Source organism: Gekko japonicus, unplaced genomic scaffold (assembly GCF_001447785.1).
Source record: "Gekko japonicus isolate JY-2015 unplaced genomic scaffold, Gekko_japonicus_V1.1 scaffold175, whole genome shotgun sequence".
Taxonomy (NCBI): Eukaryota; Metazoa; Chordata; class Lepidosauria; order Squamata; family Gekkonidae; genus Gekko; species Gekko japonicus.
This window is the reverse complement of record NW_015166425.1, coordinates 1,407,060-1,414,119: the sequence shown is the minus strand read 5'-3', so window position 1 is coordinate 1,414,119 and position 7,060 is coordinate 1,407,060.

The following is a 7,060-nucleotide window of genomic DNA, read 5'->3' as shown; positions in this document are numbered from 1 at the left end:
AGAAAGAAAGAAAGAAAGAAAGAAAGAAAGAAAGAAAGAAAGAAAGAAAGAAAGAAAGAAAGAAAGAAAGAAAGAAAGAAAGAAAGAAAGAAAGAGCCAGCAGGCAGGGGGAGGGTACCATAACATCCGATGATCAAAGAAAGCGAAAGCAGCATGCAGTGCAGAGGGGAATTTCTGTTCCATTGTGTGGATTTGGTAAAACAAGGGAGGGAAAAGCCAATGCAGAATCACCTTGTACGACTCCCTCCCAATCGACACAGGGAAGCCGAGAAACCTGCCATAGCGCATCGACTCTGGCAGGAAGTCTCTGGTTCTTATGCAGTATTTCAAAGTAAACACAGCCTCTGATCTTCAGCTTCACTGCATCTGATGCCATTTACCGAATATATCCAAAGGCTGAACTGGGTCAGGAATTCTCATTTCTGAAATCTCACCCTTCTCTAAACCACACCCCAGACTGTACTTATTAAAACAGGATTAGACCAATTCATGAAGGAGAGTTCTGTTCACGGATTCTGGCTCACCAACAGCTAAATGGAACCTCCGTGTTCATCTGAAGTTTACCGAAGAAGAAGAAGAAGAAGAAGAAGAAGAAGAAGAAGAAGAAGAAGAAGAAGAAGAAGAATTTTTATTTATTTATTTATTATTTCTATTTATATTCCGCCTTGCCGGACACGCTGGCTCAAGGCGGCTAACTGTTAAAATAACGTAAACAATACAGAGATAAAACAGTTAAAAATACAAGACAGGTTAAAACAGCAACAGTTACAGATAAAAACCAACAGATAATGGCGATAATCCAAATCACACTTAATGATCGGAGTAGCATCCAGCAAGGTCTCAGGCCAGAAGATGTTCTAAGGCCCCGGTCACACGGGCCGGATATCGCGGGGGGGAGGTGTGGCTGTTTGCCCCAGAGCGAACTACCGCGCGGCCGCCAGATCAAATGTCCCGCCGACATCCCATGGTTCGGGGGGAGGTGCCAATCATACGTAAATCCTGCGGTGCGGCAAAGAAGCGGCACGGCGGGAGTTGTGTGTGTTTTTTTAACCGAAGTGTGCGCATGCGCCATTGGGTGCTTGTGCGCATCCCGTGGAGACTTGAAGGGAAAAAAACCTTTTCGCGGCGGGACATGGGTGGGCGCTGGATGCCATGAGCTACCACCGAAAACGTGATCAGACGCCTGCCCTTGCCCCACGGTTTTCGGAAACTAGTACCTCGGAGGTACTAGTTGTTTACAGCGCATCTTCGGCGAGAACCCTCGGGTTCGCCATGGGAGCTCTATGCTTCCCAGATGTTGCGGTTTGATCGCGCCCGGAAAATCCGCCTATCTTCCGTCTCTGTAACGTGGCTAATGCTCCGTGTGACCGCAGCCTAAGTTTCAAGTTCAAGAAGAAGTTCTAAGTTTCAAGCCAAAAGAAGAAGAGGAGGAGGAGGAGATTGGATTTATACCCCGCCCTTCACTCGGAGTCTCGGAGCGGCTTACAAACTCCTTTCCCTCCCCCTCCCCACAACAGACACCCTGTGAGGTAGGTGGGGCTGAGAGAGCTCTGACAGAAACTGCTCTTTTTCAAGGACAGCTCTTATCAGAACTATGGCTTGCCCAAAGTCATCCAGCCAGGTGCAAGTGGAGAACTGGGGAATCATACCTGGTTCTCCCAGATTAGAGTCTGCATACTTAACCACTACACCAGACTAGCTCTCAAGAGTTCCTGTCTTCATAACCTACCTGTGGGCTTCCTAGAAACATCTGACTGGAAAATAGGATGCTGGACTAGTAAACTGTATTCAAGTCCAGTAGCATCTAAGAGACCAACAAGATTTTCAGGATATGAGCTTTCATTTTGAGAGCCAAAGTGGAGAAGTGAGCAGTGACTCACAAAAGCTCCTCCCCTGCCACAAATTTTGTTAGTCATTCTGGTGCTACTGGACTCTTGCTCTTTTCTAAAGCTCCCTTTGTCTGGTATCAGATAGACAGAGAGCCAGTCTGGTGTAGTGGTTAGAAGCGCGGACCCTAATCTGGGAGAACTGGGTTTGATTCCCCACTCCTCCGTGTGCAGTCGCTGGTGTGACCTTGGGTCAGTCACAAGTTATCTCAGAGCTGTTCTCTCAGGAGCAGTCCTTGAAAGAGCTCTCTCAGCCCCAGCTACTTCACAGGGTGTCTGTTGTGGAGAGGGGGAGGGAAAGGAGATTTTAAGCCATTTTGAGACTCCTTTGGGTACCGAATGGCGGAGTATAAATCCAATCTCTTCTTCTCTTCTTTGACTCTTGTATAGTGGTTAGTGTGAGAGACTAGGAGACCCAGGTTAAAAGCCCCCCCCAAGCCCGCCATGAAGCTACTTGCGTGAACTTCGACCCATCACTCTCACTGAGACTGACCTACCAGACAGGCTTGTTGTGAAGATAAAATGGGCCAGTTCGAACCATGTACAGTGCTTCCTTTTACTCGCTCTAAAACGGCGCCCTTTAGCAAGAGAGGCAAATGTAATGCGGATGAGCCTTTTGGCTAATGCATGTTTTACATTTGCATTCCATTTGCTTTCATCCTCTCTGGCTTTATTGAGCATATACCCCCTACACAGTTGCAGCCACCACATGTTACGCCAACGCAAATCACTCAGCCTGCCAGCCGTCATGAAAGATTAATCTCCACGAACAAAAAGAATCCATTAGGGGAGCCTGAATAAGTAAAGGAGCGGAAGGGATAAGAACGTTAGTCGTCAAAGCAACCCAAGGCCGTATTTCAAATTTGGTCACAGTGCACCGCCCTGCTTTGCTTTTTAAAATATACATAAATCAGAAATGGAGTTGTGTCTGTTTGGAGAGACACCAGATCTCCAGCATTCCAAGATTAATTTTGTAGCAACCAGAGAGGTACGATTTAGCTATAAACTGCATCCTACTTTACATATGAAGGTGCTGTTAAGTCACAGCCGACTTAATGGCAACCCCAGCAAGGGGCTTCCAAGGCAAGTGAGAAGAAGAGGTGGTTTCCCATTGCCAGGGGACATTTCCTGCAGGAGCGGACAGGAGCGGAGCTCCGGCAGTAAAGAGCCCAGGGGGCGGGTACATGCAACAAGCCCCACCCCCTGCTCCCAGCAGCCGTCAGTCAGAGCAAGAAGCAGCCAGGTAAGCTGCAGAGCCCCCTCCCCGGCCGCCCGGTCCAAAACAGTCCAGTGGCACCTTTAAGACCAAGTTTTATTCAGGTAGAAGCTCTCCCTCCTCTGCAAGGACAGATCTGCACGTGTCCCCCCCTCCCAATAGCTAGCAATCCAAAACAGTCCAGTGGAGCCTGAGCGGTGGGTGTTGCCTTCTGACACAGTTCCGGTGATGTCAGGGGGTGTGGTGTATGCAAATGAGTTATGCTATAAATTATGCTAATGAGCTCCTGCACCTCTTTTTCTACGAAATGACCCCTGCCCATTGCCTTCATCTGCAGTGTCTTCCCTGGTGGTCTCTCATCCAAGTATGAACCCTGATTAGCTTCCAAGTAGAGATACCAGCCTCCAGGTGTGATCTGGGGATCCCCCAGAATTACAGACTACAGACATCTGTTCCCCTGGAGAAAATTATTTATTAAGAAGAAGAGATTGCATTTATACCCCCCCTTCACTCTGAGTCTCAGAGCGGCTTACAAACTCCCTTCCCTTCCCTTCCCCACAACAGACACCCTGTGAGGTTAGGTGGGGCTAAGAGAGCTCTTTCCAGAACTGCCCTGTCAAGGACAGCTCTTGTCAGAACTATGGCTTGCCCAAGGTCATCCAGCAGCTGCGAGTGGAGGAATGGGGAATCGAACCCAGTTCTCCCAGATTAGAGTCTGCACACTTAACCACTACACCGCTACACCAAATTTATTTATTTATCCAATTTATCCCCCGCCCTCCCCGCCACAGTAGGCTCAGGGCAGCTTACATGAAAGTAAATACATAAATAACAATTAAATTACCATAAAAACATCTTAAAACAGTTCATTATAAAACAGTTCAATCATAAACTGCTAGCATGTTGGTTTAATCTCATAACGATGGCAGTACCATATGAGTGCATTCAGTAAATTATCTAGATGTTCAGCTCACTGATCTTTCCCGGATATAATCAGCAGGCACAGGTTGTTGATAGCAAGCCAAGGGTTTATGAATTTCAGTTTTTGTTGATAATGGTGGCAACTCCTTAGTTGAAGGGCTGGTGGAAGAGCTCCGTCTTACAGGCCCTGCAGAACTGTAAATGGTCCCACAGGGCCCTGATCTCTTCCAGGAGCTCATTCCATCAGTATGGTGGATGCTTTGGAGGGTAGACTCTATGGCATTGTACCCCACTGAGGTCCCCGTCATCCACAGGCTCCACCCCCAAATCTCCAGGCATTTCCCAACCTGGATCAGGCTACCCTACCCCCCCCCAACCCCTCGGTCACCAGGGAAGATCTGGCAACCCTGCTTCCAAGATGTGATAAAATAGGGCTATACCAGGGGTGGCCAAACTTGCTCAGCGTAAGGGCCACATAGAATAAATGTCAGATGTTTGAGAGCCACAAAACATGAACAAATATTATACGCGCATTTTTATTTTAAAATATGCAAATTTGCTTTTTTATTAACATTAAATGAGACTGCCAAAAATAAAAACAAAAGGGGGGGAAATAAAAATTTATAATGATATTTATTTATTTGCTAATGATATTTGTCTGAGAGAGAGAGAGAGAGGTGGAAAGAATGAAAGAGGTGGAAAGAAAGAGAGAGAGAGAGAGAAACAAAGAAAGCAAATAGACGGGAGGGAGGGAGGGAGAGAAAGCATGCCTCCCCTTAACTTCCCCAGCTGCCTTGCCGGGAGCCGCACAATATGTGTGAAAAAGCTGCATATGGCTCCTGAGCCACAATTTGGCCACCCCAGGGCTATACCATGCCACCTTTCCTCATCTTGTCCTACTTGGAATCAGCAACAAGAAACATTTCCAAAGTCCATTGCAGAAAGAGAACGAACAAACAGAACTGCACACAGTATTCCAACGAACAAACAGGACGAAATTTCCGAATCGCAGTACAGGAATATTTCATGCCAGATTGGTACAGCCTTAAACGGCAATCCTTCCTCTGTGAAACAACCTCTTGCCCCCAAAGAGGAAATAAAGAACTGATGACAGATTCTCCTCTAAGAGGACGGGCTGGGGAGCCGTGATCTGTTTCACCCCAGTTGTTCAAACAGCCGATCCGAAACAGCTCAAAAGTCATTGTTTCAGAGTGGCTGGTCTGTTTTTAAGAAAGAGATTATGAGTTTAGGAAAGAAAGGGAGGGTGGGGGCGAGGCAGTTTAAAATTGCCATGGTACGGTGGTAAAGAAAAAAGAGTGGAAGAAATAACAAAGGGGAGAAATGTAGAAGGTTCACCCATGCAAGAGAGGTAAATAGAGAAGAGCTCTAGCTGGTTTTGCTGCAGAAAAGAGGGTTCGGTCCCTTCACACTGAAAATTCGCAGATCTGGCTGCAGAGATTTGGCTGTTCATTCCACCTTTTTGTCATAAGAACATAAGAACATAAGAGACGCCAATGTTGGATCAGACCAAAGGCCCATCCAGTCCAACACTCTGTATCACACAGTGGCCAGAAATACCAGTGCCATCAGGAGGTCCACCAGTGGGGCGAGGACATTAGAAGCCCTCCCACTGTTGACCCCCCCCAAGCACCAAGAAGACAGAGCATCACTTGCCCCAGAGCCCCTATCTATACCTTGTGGCTAATAGCCACTGATGGACCTCTGCTCCATATGCTTATCTAATTCCCTTTTGAAGCCGTCCATGCTTGTAGCCACCACCACTTCCTGTGGCAGTGAATTCCATGTGTCAATCACTCTTTGGGTGAAGAAGTACTTCCTTTTATCCATTCTAACCCGACCGCTCTGCAGTTTCATGGAGTGCCCACGGGTTCTTGTATTGTGAGAAAGGGAGAAAAGTACCTCTTTCTCTACCTGCTCTTCCCCATGCATAATCTTATAAACCTCGATCATGTCACCCCTCAGTCGTCGTTTCTCCAAGCTAAAAAGCCCTAAGCGCTTTAACCTTTCCTCATAGGGAAAGTGTTCCAACCCTTTTATCATTCAAGTTGCCCTTTTCTGCACTTTTCCCAAAGCTATAATATCCTTTTTAAGGTGTGGTGACCAGAACTGCACACAGTATTCCAAATGAGGTCTCACCATTGATTTATAGAGGGGCATTATGATATTGGCTGATCTGTTTTCAATACCCTTCCTAATAATCCCCAGCATAGCATTGGCCTTCTTTATTACAGTCACACACTGTCTCGACATTTTCAGTGAGTTATCTACTACAACTCCAAGATCTCTCTCTTGATCAGTCTCTGCCAGTTCAGACCCCATCAATGTGTATTTATAGTTAGGATTTTTGGCTCCAATGTGCATCACCTTGCACTTGGCCACATTGAACCCCATTTGCCATGTTGATGCCCACTCGCCCATCCTTGACAGATCCCTTTGGAGTGTCCATCAGCCTCCCCATCCCAGGCCACCAGACCTAGCCAGGTTCTTCCACTGATCCACCAGTTGCCGCCATCTGACTCCACAGAATACCACCCACCCCCAGCCCCACCCAGATACCACCCCTAATCTGGAGATCTGAAACCCAATATGGCAGAGGTCTCCAGTGTAGTGCCCATAGGCATCATGGTACCAGGCAACACCTTTTTTGGTGCCTGCCGAGTGTTTTTAGCAAATGGGAGGGGCCGGGTAGGGCTTTTGCACAGCAAGGCTTCTGAGATCTGATTGGCTGTTCAGAGTTTTTTAAAAATGTTACTATGACAACACAAGGATCTTCACTGTATGACTCAAGTTAAGTGTGGCAATCATTCTGTGACTGGCCCCACCTCCTGGCACAGCCATTTTGTAGCAGCCATTTTGTGGCTGCACCCACCACAATGTGTCAGAATTCCAAAAGCGCCCACAGGCTCAAAAGGGTTGGGGACCCCTGCAGCAGGGCTCTTTTGGTAGCAGGAGCTCCCTTGCATATTAGGCGACACACCCCTAACGTAGCCAGTCCTCCAAGAGCTTACAGTAGCCC